Here is a 22,331-nt window from a genome sequence, read left to right as displayed (position 1 = left end):
ACTGCTAATTAAATAACATTGATTACAGTTCCCACACTTGGTGGTGCCTGTCCCCTTTATTGCTTTCTGATCTGTAATCTTTCTTTCTAATTCCACTTTAAGGTTGATTCCTGTTTTTGAAACAAAATGTGGTTTATTTCCCACTATTTTAAACACATTATTGTCAGTTTTCAGTATATTCCAGTTACTGGATATAATTCTAGTTATGTTCTGTGTCTCAGGAGCGTATTGTAAAATACAAGCTTTCATATATCCATCTGGGTTGTCTAATTCATTAATTTTAATGTCACCCTCTTTATCCACATCTTTATTTCCTAATATAGATTTGTATTTTATTCCCCATTGGTGCATGACATATTTTATGGTGTTGTAAATCAGGGCCACAGGATACCCTCTGGTTTTAAACATTTTCCCTATATATTCCAAATCATTTACTAAATCTGTATAGTCTGTGGTCATCCTGTTGGCTCGTACACATTGCCCTTTAAGAATACTTCTCTTTTGACTAATGGGGTGACAACTAGTATACTCTAAATAGGTGTTACTGAAAGTACTCTTTCTATAAATCTTTGACTTTAACCTTCCTTTGTCAATAATTATATGAGTGTCCAGATATGGAATTGATTTTTTATCTATATTGTATGTGAACCTCAGATAGTCACATCTAGTGTTTTAGATAGTCCATAAACTCCTTAAACTTGTCTGCACTTGCATTCCACAACATAAATATGTCATCCAAAAACCTCAGATAACATGAAATATTGTTCTTCCATTCTGTAGAAAGAATGTGTTCTGTCTCCCAATCAATCAAAAACATGTTGGCAAAAATGGGAGCACATGCTGCTCCCATGGCAACTCCTTTGTTTTGTCGATAGTATTCCTCTTCAAAAAGAATGTAATTATGGTTTAACACTATTTCCATAAATTCCATAATCAAGGAAATATTTTCCCATTGTACTTCCCCATATTTTACTATACTATTGTTAAACCTACACAACCCTTCCTTCTGGGGTATACTAGAAAAGAGGTCTACAATGTCAATAGTTACCAAATAAGTTTCTGTAGTAATAGTTTCTGTATTAAGTCATCTCGATTATAAAGAATACAAGTTAATGAAGGAGATACAAGAAAACAACAATTTAAGGGTTATGAAATCCGACAAGGGGGGCGGAATGGTTCTATATGACAGGGGTGAATATATAAATAAAATCCTTAAGATTTTACTAAATTCTGGGAATTATGACATATCGTCTATCAATGAGGTTAACATAGCTTACCACAAAATTGACTTGTGGTTGGAAGAAATGTCATTGGACGATAGGATAGATAGTGATATGTATAATTTTCTGAAGGTGGAACACCCGGTTATTGGCACCATCGTAGGTATACCTAAAGTACACAAAAACCCTGATGACCCTCCTTTTCGGCCTATAATTTCAGGTAGTAAATCCAAAACCTTCCCTTTTGGGAAGGTAATTGACAACTGGTTAAAGCACATATACAAAAAAATCAGTGCATTTCTTAGTGGATTCCTGGGATTTTTTAGGGAGACTTAATACAGAAACCATTACTACAGAAACTTATTTGGTAACTATTGACATTGTAGACCTCTTTTCTAGTATACCCCAGAAGGAAGGGTTGTGTAGGTTTAACAATAGTATAGTAAAATATGGGGAAGTACAATGGGAAAATATTTCCTTGATTATGGAATTTATGGAAATGGTGTTAAACCATAGAGAAAGAGACCAGATGGCAGATAAAATTAAATTCTTCTGTTCATCCTGGGTTGAATGATTCAATTTCTATAAAGCCAATACTGGAAAACAACATGTAATTGGAACATTTCATGATATTTTACTATGTATTTGGTCATATGACTGACTAAATCAATTTATAATCAATATTCATATTATTTATTTCATTTTTATGAAGACATTATGTGTATTTGAATCTTAGATACTTTATTCAGTATGGCACTGTTTGAACAGAGAGCACTGGCACTTTAAATAGTATTGGACCAGCTACCAACTAATTGGTTAATGATATGCAATTTTTAAATTAATTTAGTATAAAAGGTTGGTGAATGGAATTAATAGTTGTTCTGATGAAGTCTACATGTTAGATGAAAGCGCTTAACTTGAAGTATTTTTTTAGCCTTTTAAATAATTTTTAACCATTAAAGCGATTGATAAAGGATTTCCAGTGCACAGTGATTTTCTTTGGGGTTCTCGAACTTTTTTTCTGGTGTTTCTTTACATTGTCGAGTGTTCGGGACTACTTGTGATTTTTTCTCAGAATTACAAAAGTGTTAACAAAAATTGCTAGATATGAATCAGTAGGGTTTTGTGGAGGAAAGGCATGCATAACATTAATAGAACAATAGCGGTCCAGATGAAAACAGAGAGCAAGAAAATGTCACTATTATTGGTGGAGCTCTATGCCGAAAAAGCATTCAATAGAGTCAGCTTGGATTTTATGATTAAGACAATGGCAGCATTTGCATCTCCTGATAGGATATAAGGAATGTCAGAGGTAAAAATTAAGGTGGGAGAATTGCACTCAAAAAACTGTTCTTGAAGAGTAGAACAAACTAGGGATGCCCTCTTTCCCCTTTATTTGCTTTATGTTTAGAGGCATTAACAAAGAAAGTAAGGGACTCTCAAATTCAAGTATAAAACTGGTATGGTATAAAGTGGAACGGGATGATGATTAAATGGGGGAAGGTTGGGAGTGAGAAATATGGCAGCATATGGACTTTGAATTCGGGTCATTAAGAAGAATTGCAACAATCACCCAGAATAGTGTGGTTGTTTATAAAGTAGTAGAAAGTATTCTAAGAATGAAAAAGAGGAACAGAGAGAGGATATTTTACCAGTGGGGATGACGGCAAGAGGAGGCAAGGTGTTACTGGAGGAAATTAGCAAAGAAACCAAGGTTTTGGGAGCAAATAAGTCAGAAGAGAAAGGTACTTGAGTGGGACGAGACTAAGCTGAAGTTTGGACCGCAGGTGAAGAGATTGCTTTCCCTTCCAGGAATTAATTCCAAATTACTTACAGATGGTTGGCAGAGATGAAGGGATAGGGGAGATCTCAGAGAAAGAGCAGTTCTCTTGGACTTTTTAGTTGAGTCTGGATCAGAATCTGCTGTTAAAGAGGTTAATTAGTATGAAATATAAAGTAATGTATGATTAACTATAAGATTTCATCTGAGGAGGTTAGAAAAGATAGGGAAAATAAATTGGAAAGGCAATTTACAATGGCACAATGGGACATTTGTGTGGCTCCCAAGAATGCAGCAGGTCCAGAAAGCAGAGGATTTTTGCATGGAAGTGTTTCAAAAGGTGTTTTACCACAGCACACTTCAGAGAATTGTTCCTCATAGCAGATGCTAGAAGTATGATGGGAAATAGAACTGTAATGGGAACATGTTTTTTTGGGAATGTAATGACTTGGCAGATTTTTAAAAATTCCTAAAGAATACATTGTCAGAAATTTTGGGGAGGCAGATGGTTGTAACTAAGGAAGTGATTTATTTTGAGCTGGGTATAGGACCTAAATTTTCCTAGACATAGCAAGGTTTTACAAAGTTTAATGCTGTCGGCTGCCAAAAAAGCACATTCAAGAAAATGGAAATCAAAATCTAAACCAGCTGTAACCGAAATGGAGATAAAGTAACTGGATCATAGGATCTGTAGAAAAGGGAATGAGCAAATTATATGGAAATAAAATGGAATTTGCGTGAATAACACATGCTGAGTAATATTCAGGTGGAGGAGTGGGGTTTAAGGCAAGATAATCCTGTATGTATACAGTATGAAAATAAAAGTGAAAATGCTATGATTTTATTCTGTTTCTGTTAATATGAATATACTCATGGCCCTAATTGGAATGTGACGGTTTAGTAAAGATGTTAAAAAAATCTTGAGTATGCTATCTCAATATTTTTCATGATCTGTCAGAACAAATGATCCACCTTTGCCCATTAATGTGGGTCCAGTGGTTCTGCTTTTGTTAACTTGTTCAAGCTTGTCTTTTTTCATGGGGAGCATTGTAAAACAGTTTTCTAGTTTTACTGTTCTCACATACTACTACCGATATATAAAGTCAGTTTCACATATCTGTTGAAAAATAATAGTATAATCCAAAGGTGGATTTAGAGGTTCATAGGTAAATAATAATCTCTCAGACTATTGCAAACCTAGCCAATGACCAGAGGCTAGAATTAAACCGTGTACCTTTTATCTGTGAAGTTAAGACCATAACTATTATGCCAACCCCCTCCACATAATAATACCCATTTGTTAACCAGCAGCTAGGCTGACTGGACACACAGTCCCTTTCTAGGAGGAACCTGGGAGCAATGTCTGGTTAAGTGACTTGCTCAAGATCACATTGGGGAAAAAATGTACTACAGGAAGTGCCTCTCACAGCCTTAACACTCTGCACCAACTGCCAGACTCCTAAAACATTCCTTTCAGTTTGTTGGCAGTCTTAAAAAAAGTAATTCTGCATTTAAATTACAGATAATTCAAAATAAATCATTAAATACATAAATTAAGATAGCCCATTTAGAGTGTACACATGTGAGTGCTTCAGATAAAACATTCAACTCTGTAGTTGTAAAAGCTTTGCTTCTTAAATTGACAACATTAAAAGTAACCTGGTGTGAGCCAACAAGTTAAAGAAGCCCATCAGTACTCTTTCTACAAGTACAGTGTCCTCTGAATGATTGTAGTTTCCCCAAAGCTGCAGTTTTTTTTGTCTCTGTTAATAATTTGGCCACTGTTGAATACTTCCTGCCTGTTTCTTTCATTGGGTTGAAGTCCTCACTTCTTTCTCTTTAACACATTTGCGTCATGAGTTCTTCCTTGTCCAGTTAGTGGTATTTGTGCCTCTGACCTGTTTAACTCTTGTTTCAGTTGTTATAAGGATGGAACCTCTGGTTGGTCCCTTGGGCTAAAAACAAAAAAAAATGCTTATTGGTTGAAGTGAATGGCTTAGCATATAAGTTCCCCAGTTCTAATTTGTGGACTTTCTTTGGTATGATGAACTGCACCATTTGACTACGCTCTCTTTTATAGTTCATTAATTTAGTTTTCATTTTTTTTTTGTTTTCTTTTTCAGATTTTTTTTCCATAGTAGTGTCCAATGTGAAATGGTTGTTTTTTCTTCCCAGCATTTCAATTTCTAGATTTTTGATTAAACTCTTAATTCTCTTAAGTCTTTGCTAGCTTTTCCCCCAAGTGTCTATAACATTCCACTGGGGGTAAAAAGCTGATTTCTTTCCCAGTAGGAGTGGTTTTCTGATTGAAGCCCTTTAGGTTTAACTTCCTAACAGAGACACTGTGCAAAATATGTTATTCCCTTTCAAGGTTTTGTAGATTCACACATTTGCTTTTCGTTTTTTAATAACGTTGTCTCTGTGTGCTCTCTGGGAAACTGTATTACCGGACTGTTGGAAAATAGACATTCTGAACACTTCACAAATTGCTTTAACTTATTCTACTGTGCTGACTGCTGTCTGCACCACCCTTTGATAAATGATTCTCCCTGCCAGTCTTACGTGCAGCTCAAGAGAACACTGGAAAATATGAAGGTCTCTCCAAACACCATTATATTGGGCGACTTCAACTACCCAAACATAGACTGGGAGCATTACTCTAGCTCCAACACCCTAGCCCAAAGGTTCCTAGAATTTATAAACTCAAATGCTGTGGAACAACTTGTTATCACTTCCACAAGAGGGGAAAACGTAGTGGACCTGATCATCACCAACATGGGGACTCTGTGCTCCAGACCAGAAGTGTATCCCTCACTGGTAAGATCAGACCATAAACTAATCTCACTGGATATTCACATCCCGACCCCACCTCCTGCCCAGAAAAACACAGTGAAAAACTTCTCTAAAGCAAATTTCACACTCCTCAAAACTGAGGTGGAATCCTTCAAAGCCCCCGGGCCTGTGGAAAATACGGCCCAGACTGCAGAATCCTTTATAAACGCATTCTATGAACACCTTCAGGAATGCATGGATCTTGCAATCCCAAATAAAACCAAGACCCAATCCTCCAAAGGCAGACGTCCTGTCTGGTGGACCCCAGCCATAAACAAACTATACAATAGAAGGAGGAAGCTATTACATGATAGAGCAAAATCCCAGAAAGAGAAGGCATCTCTGATCAGTATTAGCAAAAAAACTATGGGCACTCTTAAAATCATCTAAGGCCAGCTTCGAGAGAAAAATTGCACAGGACACTAAGGGTAATCAAAAGGCTTTCTTTAGTTATGTTAGGAACCTGGGTGGGAATTCCCAGATATGCTCAGAATTAGTCCAAAATGACAAAAAATACACTGAACCCACAGACATTGCCAACATCCTAGCTGACAGGTTCAGCGCAAATTCCCCCCCCTCCCCACCAAAAGGGCAAATATCTATCACAGCAGAGTGCTGCCCCCTGACATCTCAGATGCTCAGGTAAGAGCCGCCCTCTCCAAAGCAAAAAACACAGCATCAATGGGACCAGACGGTGTCCCGGGCTGCATCCTACATAAACTCCAAGAAGAGCTAAACCCAACCATAAAACTACTGTTCAATCTCAGTCTTACTACAGGATATGTACCCAAAGAGTGGCATACAGCAACAGTGGTCCCTCTCCACAAAGGTGGTGCCTCAACGGATCCTGGAAACTATCACCCCATAAGCCTGACTAGCTTGGTCTGCAAAGCTATGGAAAGGATCATCATGGACCTCATAAATAAAGATATTGGGGACCTACAGACACTGGATCCTACCCAGTTCGGCTTTGTTAAGGGCAGATCCTGCCTCTTAAACCTGGTCGATTTCTTTGAAACAGTCACCAAGGCCATTGACGAGGGGAAGGTGGTCCACACAGCCTACTTGGACCTCGCAAAAGCCTTCGATACAATACCCCACTCGGGCATTATAGATAAGCTCACCAGCTTAAATATAACCCCCTATGTCACTAGATGGGTTGCAAACTGGCTCAAGGACAGAATCCACATGGTTAGAATTGCTGGAGCCATGTCAGACTCCAAACCAGTTACAAGTGGCGTTCCGCAAGGCTGAGTCCTGGGACCTCTCTTGTTCGGTATATATTTCTCGGAGGTACAGGCTAACATGGAAGGACTGTGGCTGACCAAGTTCGCAGATGACTGCAAACTGGGCACCATAATCGACTCTCCAGCCAACACAAGCATCCTCCAAAAGGGCCTCATAGAAACAGACAACTGGTGCCAGAGCCATGGCCTCAAGCTAAACGCCAAAAAGTGTATAGTCATCCCCTTTGGCAAAAACAAAGTGCCCACAAATTACCACATAGGTGGTAATCCATTTAAGTACAGAAGAAGTAATTAGGGACCTGGGGACCCAAGTTGATAGCAATCTCTCATTTGACAACCACGTGGCCAAAGTGGTTAGAAGAACATTTTATATAGCTCACCTAATCATGAAGGGATTCACATCTAGATTAGGGGAGGTCATCGTGCCTCATTACTCATCCCTCATCAGGCCCATAATTGAGTACAATGCCCCTTTTGGGATGTACCTTACCAGACACCTGCAGTAACTGGAAAGACCCCAAAAGTACCTCACCAAGAGGATCAAAGGGCTCAAACAGATGCCATATGCCGCCCAGTTAAAGAAACTCCAGCTCTACTCAGTGGCATACCGCCTGCTCAGAGGCAATCTGTGCCTGATGTATAAAGCCATGTCCAACCCGGAATTAATGGACATGCTGCACCTCAGAAAATCCAAATCCCATCGAGCTACGCGCTCGAGAGACTTGAACCTCAGCACTGAAATAAATAGGACATGCTGGAGGGACAGATTCATAACCCAGAGGCTCCCTTTGATGAGTGGATGGGAGATCGTAGGTTTACCCCAAGTATCACTTCTGTGTCACTGTTAGACAGAGGCACAGTATACTAACCTTGAAAAAGGGCATAGCAAAATTAATTTAAAATGGGTGGCGAAAGCCAAACACACTCTGGCTAGGCTTATAAATGCCGTAGGGCAGATAGCCTAGTATGAACCTATGAACCTATAAGAGAGCATAGAAATAATCAAGAACAAAGGAAAAATAAAGAATTGGACCAATAAAGAACATAGATAAAAGAAACCTTTATATAAATGCAGTGACCAATATGCCTTCAGTTTGGAAGTCATCAGAGGAGGTGATATTAACAGTGTGGTTGAGAGAGACGAGCTCTTATGGCAAACCCATTTTAATTCCTTCAATTCTCCAGGTTTAAATAAAACTGAATATTAACAGTTTTCTCAAAGCAATAATACTACAATATTAACTTTGCAATAGTAAGTTACTTTTATTAATGTGCTAGGCAGTGTTATCTGTTGTAGTAGTTAGTTGGTAATAGCTAAACCAGCCACCAGAGAACAGTTAATCCAGCTTTCTATGTATTTTGGAGGGAATAAATATGTTAATCTAACTATCTATCCACATCTGATGAAGTTTTTAAACGTAAACGCTGTATTTTAATGTGTCTGCGTTCATATACTTGTGTTTGTTATTAAACTGGATTAACTATTCTCTGGTGGCTTGTTTGGATTCTTCTTTGGTACCTTAGACTGGATTTCTTGTTTTTTTTTGATAATATCTATAACTGTTTCCATTATTGACAATTTGGTTGCAAGATGGAACTTGCTATTTAACTGAACTAATCAGTTTCTGAAGAAGTTAGATCAAAAGCCCTTACTGAATTTAATTTCTTTGATAAAAGCTTGTTTATGGTGTACAGCTATTTACCATGCATTTTTTTCATTTGGGTTAACATTACATGGTGTCAGTGTTCATCTCTTCTAAATGAGAAACTATATTCTTTAGTTTTAAATAAAAATAAATGTCATTTTTGTGTCACATTTAAAAACAGTAAATACCATGCTTTTACAAAAAAAAAATATTCTGATTAGGTTTAAGTGACAGAGGCAATAAACATTTGTTTTAGAAACCTTTCACATTTGATACTCTGAAGAATGTTTATAGCTAAAGTGTTTATTTTAAACTATTTTTTTAAAGTTGTAGTTTGTCAGCATTTGTTGGTCATTTTGATCCTACATACAAATGCCACCCCTGTGGTACTTTCACCTTTTTATATAATTTTCAGGATTTTCTGTATTTTTACAGGGTGAAGAACTGGTTCATCTTCCTGGGAAATGCTGTCCAGAATGTACTTCCCTTACTAACTATTGTCTGTACTCAAGTCAAAACAAAACAGTAAGTACTGTTTAGGAGTGTAAAGCTGTTGCATTAATGAATGTATCAGGCTGTGTTAACACAGCACTTGGGGCATCTCGGTTGTGGATAGATAACTGTCCATGAAGGGAATCTATTTTCATATAGCATATTTTCAGGGTAATGAATTAATATGGGCTTGTTCTAGTACTATATTTTAAGAACTGGCTGTGAGGAGAGAGAGAGAGAGAAAGAGGGAACAGAAGATAATGGGGGGGAGCAGAGGTCTGACCTAATGCTTTTATGAATTCCTTAATGGTGTATTGAAATGCTGAGATTGCCACATAACAACCAAACATGCCAAAGTTATTCACTATACCCATTCCTCTCTCATTTGCTCTGCCCAATACTTACCTAAACTATAAGAACACACCCAAGAATCCTTTACCTCCATTTTTTCCTGGCTAAGAAAGTCTCAGTTGAAAAAAAAAATTTAATCATATCAACTTCTAAACATGTTTCTAACCAAAAGTTATATTTTAGGTAGGTTTTGGGCAACACCAGGATCAAACTAGTAAACACATTCAAAACTAAGAAGAGTTGTTATAACTGGCATTATGAAATTTGACCAAAAACATACAACAAGCAGTCAGAAAGACTCATCAAACGTGGGTTCCCCACTTTATTTTATTACTCTAAATGTTTAGTTTTTTTTCACATACATTGACAGGAAGGGACCTCATTCCTAAGTCAGGGAACAGTTAGAGTACATGAAACTGGAATTGATTCAATTGTTGATGTTAGCCAAGAGTTCTATTCTCAGCATCCTCAATGTGCCTGGAATTGCAGGATTACATGCATTAGTAGCATATTTAAGAAAAGTTTTATATTCTTATTAGTTCTGTCGCTCTTTCTACTATTGAAACTTCCTGGGTATGGTTTTCCACATTACTCTCATTTCTGCTTGAAAATCTTAGTGTTTTATGACATTGTCTTTCTCTTTCTCTCTCTACGTAAGATTATGTAATTACTGGGAGTAGCAGTTTCAGTCATCAATGCTACTTTTGTCTTCTTTTCCTGAGCTACAGTATCTTGGTTTGTGTACAGCGCTAAACATCTTCTCACAGATGCTATTAGAAAAAAGTTGCCTGAAACTACCTAAACTTCTGTATGCCTTTAATACTTGCAAATCTGCAGTCTGCACAGAACTGAACACTTGACCAGTGTTGTAATAAAAAAAAAAAAAATTGCTGCAGACCATTCTAGTCTGAAATGTCACATTGCCTAATGTGCTCTTAACTATAAGTAGCTCCTACCCCCGGATTTACTAAACTTCCACGCAGGACTAGTTTAGTCCTGCACGGAAGTGCCCATTTAGAAGCAGGACGGCAGCGCACCATGCATAGTAATGAAGGTGTGCTGGCCGAGCTCCTAGGCTTACACAGAGCGTGTACGAGTCCAGGCAGAGCAGAGCTCTCAGAATAAAATACCCCTGCAATGTCGAACAGCATAACCTGTTAAGAAATGAGTGAGATCGCTCACAGGTATCCTCATATCCCCACCAACAGACCCCCGTGTGTACAACAGGACATATAAATTAAAAGAAAAAAACCCATCTATGTCTTTTAAAACCCGGATTAAAGCTAACTGTAGGTGCTCGGGTGTGCCCATCGCTTAGCTACGATTAATGTAGCTGAAATAGCAAAAGGAGGATAAAAAGCAGGATATGTGCAAATGAAGAAATACAGCAATATTGTAGTGGGCAGAGTGTTTGCCTCACGAGCAGTCAATCCTGGTTAGAGCACACTGCAGTACATTCTGTTTCCATATCAAATACTGTTATGATCAATATATTTAGTTGTATAACCTAATAAGTAACATATATGTGTGAACTGGAGTAGTAAGCAGTGTAATGAATGATAACCCCATACACTTGCCAAATACACCCCCCCCCCCCAAAAAACAGTAAAATATTACTGTCGAAAATAAATAAACATGAGTAAGCAGGTGCAAGTCTGTTTGCCCAACGGGAAGGAGTGCATACACAGAGTAAGCAGTAGTGAGGCTAACCATGTGTAAGCGGATGTCACCAGAAGTTAGCAGTGCTTATCGTCATGCAAACCCGCTGACAACTGCGTAAAAGTGCTTCAGCCACTCCGTATCCAACAGGCCTCGTTGTGGCCAGCAACAAACTAAACAGTCCCTGCAAGGCTCGAACCCTAGGAGCTTGCATACCATAGGCAATGTGATTTACCACTAAGCCACCACTGATATACGTAACCCTGACGTTTCCACAAACATAGCATCCAGCAATACCATTCAACATTACAGGACATGTAGCTAAATATGTAGATGTGTGTGTGTGTGTGTGTGTGTGTGTGTGTGTGTGTGTGTGTGTGTGTGTGTGTGTGTATATCTATAACTAAATAAATAGATGTATACCTCTCCCTCTCTGTATTACATATGTATGCATATATAGACATGCATATATATAAATATCAACATATAGATATATACATATGCAGACATCCATATATCTCTATATCATTTTATATATATATGTGTGTGTATATATATATATATATATATATATATATATATATATATATATATATATATACCACAGACCGTTTGCCCTCTCCCCCTCCTGTTATCACTACCCTAGAATATATTTAAACCTAAGACTGGTCCAACTATCCCTGCTGTTTGCTATCTGCTTCTACCATTAGGTGGCAGCATCTACCAGTATAAATCCTAGATATTCTTTATAATCCCAACAAGTTTTATTTTTTCACAAACAGTTGGTTATGAGTTAATATCCTTAGACTGTACATATCTTCTCCCCCTTGCTAAACCACCCTCTGTAAAGGCAGCCTTCTTTTTCTGGCTGGAAATATTTAGCTCATACCTTCCAAGTACAGCCTTTAAACTGCTCTTTGCTGATACTTTTTATGCCTTACTCACCTGTAGTGTTCTTTCCGGCTCCGTTCGCCCTAAGGGCTCACTCCGCTCCCTTACCTTGCCCCCATTTCCCACCTGCCCCCAGTACTCCTAGCTTTATTCCTATCTTACCCCACCCTCTCAGCCTAATTACTCAATACCAGCTTCCCCCCTCATTACTCCTCCCACCTATAGCCATCCTTCTTAAACTCTGTAATCTGTACTCCACCCAATAATTGTAGTCCCCTCCTTTTTCCTTAAATCTCTAGAATACCTCCATCACTTTTTAAACCCTTTCTTCTTCGTAGCCTTCTCTGTTTTCCTAACCACTCATACCACTCTCTCTTTGCTCCAACATGCTCTCCTCAAGTTATCACACCCTCTAGTCCCCCAGCCTCCTCTTTCTGTTCCTACTTCCCTTATACTATGCTACCTCATATTCCACCTATGCTTGTCCAATACCACCTACAAAGACAACTACCATACAAACCCACCTTCCCCCTCACTTTTTCTCCCATTTCCACTCTATCTCCTCCCCTCTGCACGTATTCCACCCTAAACTCTTCTCCTCTAAAGTCAAGATACTGTCACCTGCTCCAATCTACAATCTACCAAAATTCATGCCTGGCAGACCAATATGGCTAAAGGATATGTCCTTCAACAACCTAGTCCAAGCTGGTGATATCCATCCTGACCCTGGTCCTACATCCTTTTAATAACAACACTCATCCCTTACCATCTTCCTCCTATCTCAACACCCTAAAGATTTTTACAATTAATGCACAAAGTCTAAACAACAAAGTACACCAATTTCAAGCTTGGTTAAACCATAACCAACCAGATATCTTAGCCATCTCTGAAACCTGGCTCAAGCCCTTTATCTCCGACTCTGAGATCCTGCCCCCAGGATTTCATTGTCTCCGAAATGACCGACTAAATGAAAAAGGTGGAGGCACTGCCCTAGTCTACTCCAACCTTCTTACCTTAATTCCCCTCCAAATTCCAATTCCTCAATTCCAGAACACTGAAACTAACTGCTGGAATTCTAAAACTAAATAAACATAAAAATATCTGCATCATTGCCCTATATATCTCACCTGGTAACAATATCTCTACACTCGAAAATATTCTCCTATGGGCCTCTACTGAAATTAATTATGAAACTTATATCCTTGGGGATGTGAATATTGACTGGAATAAAATCAATTGCCCCTCTCCCTCCCTATCTATAACTTCACTCAAGTAATCCTATCCATCACTCGACCTAACAAAATAAACCCTCTCGGATCCAATATAGATTGGATCCTAGTCTCAGATCCAAATAAAATAACCAGTTCTGGCACAATTCCTGATACCTTTAGTGACCACCTCCCAACCTTCATGCATCACACAACTAGTTCCTCCCCACACCAGCATCAGTACATTCAAACTCGTAACCTCAGTAGCTTCAACCCAACTACTTTCTCAGATACTTTCAAACAAACTGGCAAATTCTAAACATCCTTACTCTTGCCAAGGCTATAGAATACTTCAACTCTGTCTTCCTTGATACTTTAAACTCACTAGCCCCACTAAGAAACAAAAGGATAAAAACTAAAACTGCTCCTTGGCTATCCAAAGAGACCAAACAGATTATGCACCACCAGACTATGGAAGCTTTACCAAAACAATAAACTGGACAATACCTTGCTCCAATATAAACAGCTCTGCAACCGTGCAAAACGACTAATCACCAAAGACAAAAAATTATACTATATCAAACTTCAGTCCAATAACAATAAAAAAACCCCAAAATTCTGGAACTCAGTAAACTCACTCCTCGATCCAGGCTCTAAGAATAATCCCTGTCCTGACCCAAGTAAATCTGATCTCGAACTAGGCTCTGAATTTAGCTCATTTTTCATAGACACTATTACTACCCTCACCAAGACATTTCCCAATAATCAACAGCTCTACACTCTCCCCCTTCTAACTCACCTCATCTATTTGAACTCAAACCCATCTCCACTAACTTTATTAAAAAACGTTTGCCCAAACTTAAACCTTGCTGTAACACTCCCGCCAATATTCCCTCTTCCTTCCTAAAATTTGCTGCTGATGGCATTGCACTCCCAATCAGCATCATTATCAACCGATCCATAAAAGAATCATATGTCCCCAAACTCTGGCGCTCAGCTTATATTCTTCCTCTTCATAAAGGAGGCAAAAATACCAGCATCTCAAACTTTCGCCCCATTGCTTTACTCTCACCAATCTCCAAAATCCTAGAAAAATGCATCCACCTCCAACTTATGCCTTTCCTGACCCAAAACAATCTTCTCACTCCTACCCAGCATGGCTTCCGTCCAGGCCATAGCACAATAACCGCTCTACTCTCTTTCCTAGAAACTGTCAATCAAGCCCGAGATTCAGGCCACTTAGTTTCGACTGTTTTACTCGATCTGTCTAAAGCCTTTGATACTGTTTCCCACAAGCACCTTCTCTGTCATCTCAAACCTTAATCTCTCACATAATACTTTATCCTGGTTCTCCAGCTATCTGTCAGACAGATCACAGGCAGTCAAATGGAAGAACTCCATCTCTTCCTTCCTACCTACCCCAACTGGCATACCACAGGGATCCATCCTTGGGCCAATGCTTTTTAACATCTTCATCAATAACTTTCACACTGCTATTCCTGATGCTAAAATCATTCAATATGCAGACGATTCAATCTTAGTCTGTTCTGCTTCAAACCTCTCTGAATTGCTGACTAAAACTCAAACTGCCTTCTCAACAACTGAAAACTGGATGCACCAAAACCACCTCTCTCTCTCAGTGCAAATAAATCAAAGATTCTACTATTCCCTCCCACAAAGACCCTCTCCTATGATCAAAACAACTTCAAAGTCTATAGTCAAACCAACTCCCCTATATAAGTGGTCCCCTCTGCCAAACTACTTGGCATTATTGTAGATGAACACCTCAAGTTTGATATGCATATTCAACAAAATATTAGGAAAACCCACCAAAAGCTAGGTATGCTGTATAGGAATAATCGCTTTCTCTCCAACTCTACCAGGCAAACTCTGGCCTCAACTTATCTTCTTCCTTCCTTATTATACGGAGCCCCTCTCCTAACCAACCTGTCCTCCTCTATCACCTCTAAACTAGAAAACTGCTGCAATAAAATCTCTAAATTTGCCTCTAAATCTAAAAATACCACCCATCACTGCCTAACCCTGCAATCCCTGAATTGGCATGAACTCCCAAACTACCTAGACTATCTCCAACTCACTACTGCACATAGACTCATATTTAACCCAACTAAATGTCCCCCTCTAACTAACATCCTTCCCCCTTATACACCCAACAGAGCTCTCAGATCTGAAAATCAGAACTTAATTACTATCCATAAACCTAAACGTCCTGCTGGTCACCTTCTCCTATCTTTCTCACTAGGCAAAAAATGGAATTCCCTTCCCTTCACACTAAGAACCATACCAAACTCAGAAAACTTCAAAACCCAACTATTCAAACACCTGTCCACTAAATGGAAATGTACCTGCCTTCACTCAACCTAATCCAAGGGGGTTCTCGCTCTGGTTCCCAAGTTCTACAACTCTCATAGTTATCTTCCTATGAGCCTATCTAAGCTCTCAACAATTTCTATAGTTTCTCTTTAAACTCGCACCTCCTACAGCTACCCTCACACAGCCCAACCTTATAAATATTGTAAGTAGCATTCTGCTGTTTGTGTGTATGTAAAGAGTATTTACATTTTCTTAAAAGGTTTGTATGTAAACTGTTTCCACACCTAACTATATATATATATATATATATATATATATATATATATATATATATATATATATATATATAAAATGTGTGTGTGTGTATATACACCGATATATATCTATGATATGAGACAGCACATAAGAATGACATATATGACCACAGACACCGCCAATGGGGGTGAGGGGTCTCGATCAACATACATGTTACACGTACCAATATCCTCCCCACAGCCAAACAGGTGAAACATACAAACTAAGTAAACAAACCACTGCTTCCCAAACCACAGGCAGGATACTGCCAGTGGGAGAAACATTGTGAACTTGCTAAGTCTAATCTAGAAACAAAGACAGGAATGTCCCTTGTGGGACAACCCAAATATTATAGCATTTTCAGGTTCCCGTCATTACACCGATTCGTCAAGGCAGGGCACGTATGTTCTCGGACTGCAAGGTTGACAAAGCCTGATGATCTGTGGGTAGAGACAACATACGTGATGGGTCCCGAGAAATGGAAAGTGGGCAGTGTGTAGTGGTATGGCTAGACCCGACCTGCACCCAGGGAAAGGATGATTGCTGCAGAGGGGGAGGGGACAATGGGTATGAAATTATGGGTCGAAGCATGCTGGTGTTGGATGGAGCAGTTCTAATCAGACTGCCTCGTGGATGTAAGCTTCTTCTTCTTTTGGCTTTTTCCCGGTTAGGGGTCGCCACAGTGGATCACCTGTCCGTTCATGATTGGCAGTGGAGTTTTACGGTGTCAGGTTGCCAGCCCGGCGCCCAACCTTCCACAGATGGCACACACACACACACACACACACACACACACATACACACACACACGCACTCACATCTAGGGCCAGTTTAGAGTGTCCAATCCACCTACAGCTTGTCTTTGGGATGTGGGAGGAAACCGGAGCACCCGGAGGAAACCCACGCGTCCACAGGAAGGACATGCAGACTCCACACAGAAGGCACTCCAGCCAAGGATCGAACTGGAGAACCTCTTGCTGGGAGGCGGCAACGCTAACCGCTGCACCATGGTGGCTGCCCGCCTCGTGGATGTAAGCAATAGTGTGAATTGGGCAGAGCAGTCGCTTAACGAGCAGCCATTCCTGGTACAAGTCCCACTGCAGCACAGTCTATTTTAGATGGCAAAGCACATAATAACCAGTTTTGTGGTTGCAAAACCCACTAAATAACACCAAATAACACATGGTTGCAGCTCCCTACTGTAGGCATGTAATCCGTTCTAATTGGCATCACAACTTATTGTTGTTGTCCTCACCCCCACCCAGGGGTGTGAGTGTCCAAATCTACCTCCAAATGCAGTGTATATGCACAGCTGTTGCTGTAGAAGAAATGTCCAGCTGTGGACCTTCCCTTCAGCCTTCCTGAACATCCATGGCTATTTCCGCTACTGTCTTTCCCTCTTTGTGCCCCTTTAACACCTTTTACCTATCAACCCCTTTTTCTTTCCTTTTAAAGTTTAAAGTTACAGTTGGGTGACACCCTCTTCCCCAACTATATTGGCAGAATCTGGAACTCCCTACCCACATCTATTACCTCAGCTGTCTCAAAGGACACATTTAAATACACTTGAAGGAACACCTCAAACACACTTGGATCTGCACATGCTCACCACCCGGCCAAACCCCCCCTTACACTCTATACCCTACATCAACTACTGAAACTAACACCTCTTTTTCCTGCCTTACATACATATCCCAGCATCCTGCAAACCTCCCCTATTGCTCTCCTACCAATTATTCCCACAACCTAATATACAGTTACAATGTCCCTCCCTCTACCTACCTACCTACTCCTTCACTATTCTCTTCTACTCTACCACACAGGTATGGAGTAACTAAACCGAACCCGAATACCTGAGTGTAACCTATCCAGAACTGTTACACTGGAATCTAACTTCACTTTAAACTGACCTTTGTCAGCCGTCATACCAGACATGTAAACTTGAACTAAGCATGAATAATACCTACATGTTAACTTAAACTAAGCGTGAATAATATGTTACTTAGCTATGCTAAGTCTGTTACTCTGTTTGAATGTAAACACCTCTGTATTACTTGTAATTATTAGCTGAGTTTTACTATGGAGCTTTACTCCCCGGGCCTCCGTTGAAAATGGACAGGTATCCAGTCGGATTTTCAGAACCTTCAAACCACAACAGCTCACAGCTCCAAATCAGGTGAGACAAAAGGAGTTGCAAATAAATGCCAAACTTTATTGGTAACAGTTACGTGCTTTCTTCTCCTTCAAGAGACTTCATCAGAACAAATTTCATTACAAACCCAACCCTTAAATACCCTTACTTAATGATGTCACATGAATCACTTAATTGCAGCTTAAGAACACACTACATAATTTATCAAAAAATAAGTAAATAAATAAATGAATGAAACTCACTCATATTGTGTTTGACTAACATTGTAAAACATTTAAAACATTAAAACACATCTCATATTTAATTTAATTGTGCCTTATAGGACACTTCAAACCATCTAGCCCATGATATGTTTTAATTTTAAAATACATGCAATATTAACTGCCTCATTTAATCCAGGAAATTGGGTGGCATCCAACCTTAACTGCCATCTCAATTCACTTGCATCCAAGTGCAAGTCTACTATTTTACCCTGAGGGTCCTTTACTATATGATCAATAGCCAAGAACTTAAATGAGTGTGTCTCATTGTCTTTAATATGTCTAAATAAAGCATTAGTAGTTTTTCTTTTCTTTATGTCATAAAGATGTTCACTGATGCATGTCTTAAATGCTCTGGAGGTCTTTCCTACATAAAATGCCAAACATTTTTGACATTTAGCCAAATAAACCACATTAACACTACTACAATTGTAGTGTCCTTTTATAGAGATAGAATTGTTTTTATTCAGTTTAAACTGCTCTCCTGTTTCAAAGATGTGGCAACAATAATTGCACTTTTCACATTTTGTATTACCTTTAGCTCTATTTGAAAGGCCATGTGCATTTTCAATATGCTCAAACATGTTTTTAAGGGACCTATCCTTCCTATATACAATACTAGGGGGACACTTTCCAACTTTTGCCCCTACATTCAGGTCAAAAGCCAGGATTTCCCAGTTATTGACAACCGCCTGGGTGATACCCCCAGAATCCAGGTTAAAAGTAGTTATAAACCTGAATCCCGCTTCATTTCCCCTGAGTCTGTGATTAACAACCAGTTCACTTTGCGGCCTATGAGGGCCACCCAAAATTGGTACATAAATACTTTTGTATCTTTTACCTATCACTTCCTTGGGTAATTCTTCCAATAAATCCAGGGGGTTGCCCCTTTTAACAAACATGTTGACTATAAAACTAATTTCATCATGAAAATGCTCATCTTGACTAACCATCTTGGCAGCCCTTACCAGTTGGCCTTTGATAATTGCTCTTTTTTTATGTAAAGGGTGCCAACTTTTAAATTCTAAATAGGAATTTGAAAAAGTTGGCTTTCTATATATCTTAGAATATAGGAGACAATTAATCTTATCAACATTCAACACTATGTCTAAATATGTGATTTGTTCTTCACTAAAACAGTAGGTGAATTTTAAGAACTCCACAACAAAAAAGATCATCCAGGAATCTAGTATAATGTAAAATATTTGTCCAATAACTACTTTTCATTAAAAATTCATGTTCCCAGTATGACATTACAAAATTTGCAAATATGGGAGCACAGGCAGCCCCCATGGCTACCCCAGTGGCTTGTTTAAAATATTGCCCTTCAAAATGTATATAATTATTGTTTAATACCAATTAAATCAGGGCAATAATCTTATTGATGGTGTCCTGGTCATATATTCTAGATTTTGCTAACTAAACCTTCAACCATATTATACCTTCAAAATGTGATATAATACTGAACAAATTAACAACGTCCACAGTCACCATGATCAACCCAGGCTCCCATTTTATTTCATTTAATTTCTTTAAGAAATGCCACAAATCCTTTGTAATGTATTCAAATATTTGTAAGCCTTTCTGTAAACAGTGATCAGTATACTTGCTCATATTGCAAGTTTTTGATATATTACCATCCAAAGTAGGCCTAAAACTTACATTTGTAAGGCCCTTGTGGATCTTCAGTATTCTGAAAATATTTGGAATCATGGGATAGTCATTTTTTATATAAATATATTCATCAAGGCTAATTTGGCCTTGGAACAACATATCATCCAACGCTAGGTCTATCTTTCTGTAAACAATGTGCATCTCATTTAAGGAGCTTTCCTCATATGTACTATCCATAAGCAGCACATTCATTTTGTTTAAATATTCCACCCTATTCATTAAAACCACTCCACTCCCTTTATCGGGTTTCATTATGTGCACCGTTTTGTCTTTAACAAAATAATTTAATAAGGCTAATTCACCACTGTTCAAATTACAGTAATTCTCCCCATGGGACTGTTTAAAGTGCTGCCTTATTTGTTTTTCACACATTCTTTCATAAACCCGAATGTAATTATTCAAAGGGGGATTAAAAGTATTTGGTTTTCTTAATAAAACACTTTCATTATCATTTCCATTCACATTTAATTCATTACCCCCTTTACCAAACCATACTTTAAGGTTCAATTTACGGGTAAAACATTTTAAATCAATTAAAGCATTTACAATATTTCCCCTTCTTGCAGGCACAAAGGTGAACCCCTTGGCCAAAAAATCAGCGTGTGCTGTTTGTACTACTTTAGTGGAATAGTTATATATTTTAAAATCCTTATTACTGTTATTGGCTATTGTACATATTTCACCCAGTGCAGCAGTACCACTTCTCTCATCGTTTACATTTAGTAATGGGCCGTCAGTTTTATCATTAGAATTCCTTAAAAAGTTAAAATCATCCACCAAAACATTAGAAACAATCTCGTTTTCCACATTTAAATTAGTACCATCAACCATTTCCGCCCCAGAAAAGGCCACCAAACCTTCATGTGATGGTGTAAATACAGTATTAATGTTTTGACCTGCAAATGGGCAAATAATTCTGTTATTTAAGTGTTTAATACACTCAAATTCATCACCCTTTTTGCCTTCAGGTGAAACACTAAAATGTAAGCAACTATTCATATTTTCATTAGCAGTAGTATTGACATTTGATGAACCAAATAAACTATTGTGGAGATTTACCCGAACATTCCCCTTATCAACAACATTTGATTCCATGAAATGAATTAAATTAACATCATATGCACTAACCATATTTTCATTCATCATGTCAGTAATACAGTCTGTTTCTTTCTGCATTTTCATCAGTTTCAGGTGCTAAGCATTGCAAATTGTTCGCACATTGTCCTTGCATTATATCCGAAGTTAAATTGGAATTAAAACAGGCGCTTTGCACCTTTTCATCAGTGCTGAAAGTCGCTTTGTCAAGCACTGCTTTAGTTTTCAAGCTGCTTAAAATGTTAGAATACACAACATCTGCTTCACAATTCCCGTTCTCATGGTCAGCAAAAAAACTTGTTACATTATTGTTAACCACAATTCTAGACAAAGTACTCACTTTGCCTTTACGTTTTCTGTTCACCATACGACCGGGAAACTGCCAAAGTCAATTCCTACTCTTCTTAGGCCTTGCCCCTTGCCTCGAATATTCGTCATGCCTGGTGTTGGAAAACTGAGAATACTAGTTCTTCCCCCGAAGCCTTTCCGAATGCCTTATCCCCTTGGAATAATCTGCTTGATTAACAGACCCCTGACACAGTTGCTTTTGTAATCTCTGGTTTGTCGTCACCAGCACATTAATATCTCACTCCTGATTGGCCTCACCACTACTATCTCTCATTTCGTTACCCAATGAAAATAGATAAACCTTGTTAAGGGCATATTCTTGAATATCCCTTTTCAGTTTATTTTGCTTTCACAAAAATATTGTACTGCAAACATTTTCCACACTTGTGGACATGTGAGACAAAAGGAGTTGCAAATAAATGCCAAACATTATTGGTAACGGTTAAGCGCTTTCTTCTCCTTCAAGAGACTTCATCAGAACAAATTTCATTACAAACCCAACCCTTAAATACCCTTACTTAACGATGTCACATGAATCACGTAATTACACCTTAAAAACATACTACATAATTTATCAAAAAGTAAGTAAATAAATGAATGAAACTCACTCATATTGTGTTTGACTAACATTGTAAAACATTTAAAACATTAAAACACATCTCATATTTAATTTAATTGTGCCTTATAGGACACTTCAAACAATCTAGCCCATAATATGTTTTAATTTTAAAATACATGCAGTATTAACTGCCTCATTGAATAAGTTTTTGGCTATTGTTCATATAGTAAAGGACCCCCGGGGTAAAATAGTAGACTTGCACTTGGATGCAAGTGAATTGAGATGGCAG

General features: G+C 38.5%; 1 protein-coding gene across 1 annotated transcript in view; it reads left to right on the top strand.

Moving 5' to 3' along the window:
* The window catches only part of ERCC6 (ERCC excision repair 6, chromatin remodeling factor), a 1,256,800-nt gene that overhangs the window by 32,725 nt on the left and 1,201,744 nt on the right, over positions 1-22,331 (top strand). The window contains exon 2 of the mRNA XM_044056771.1: positions 9,161-9,250. The gene's annotated coding sequence lies outside the window, so the exon portion shown is untranslated. The remainder of the gene's footprint in view (positions 1-9,160; positions 9,251-22,331) is intronic.

The sequence above is a fragment of the Protopterus annectens genome, chromosome 14.part0 (genome assembly GCF_019279795.1).
Source record: "Protopterus annectens isolate FY-2018-M chromosome 14.part0, PAN1.0, whole genome shotgun sequence".
Taxonomy (NCBI): Eukaryota; Metazoa; Chordata; order Ceratodontiformes; family Protopteridae; genus Protopterus; species Protopterus annectens.
This window is presented reverse-complemented; position numbering and strand designations above follow the sequence as displayed.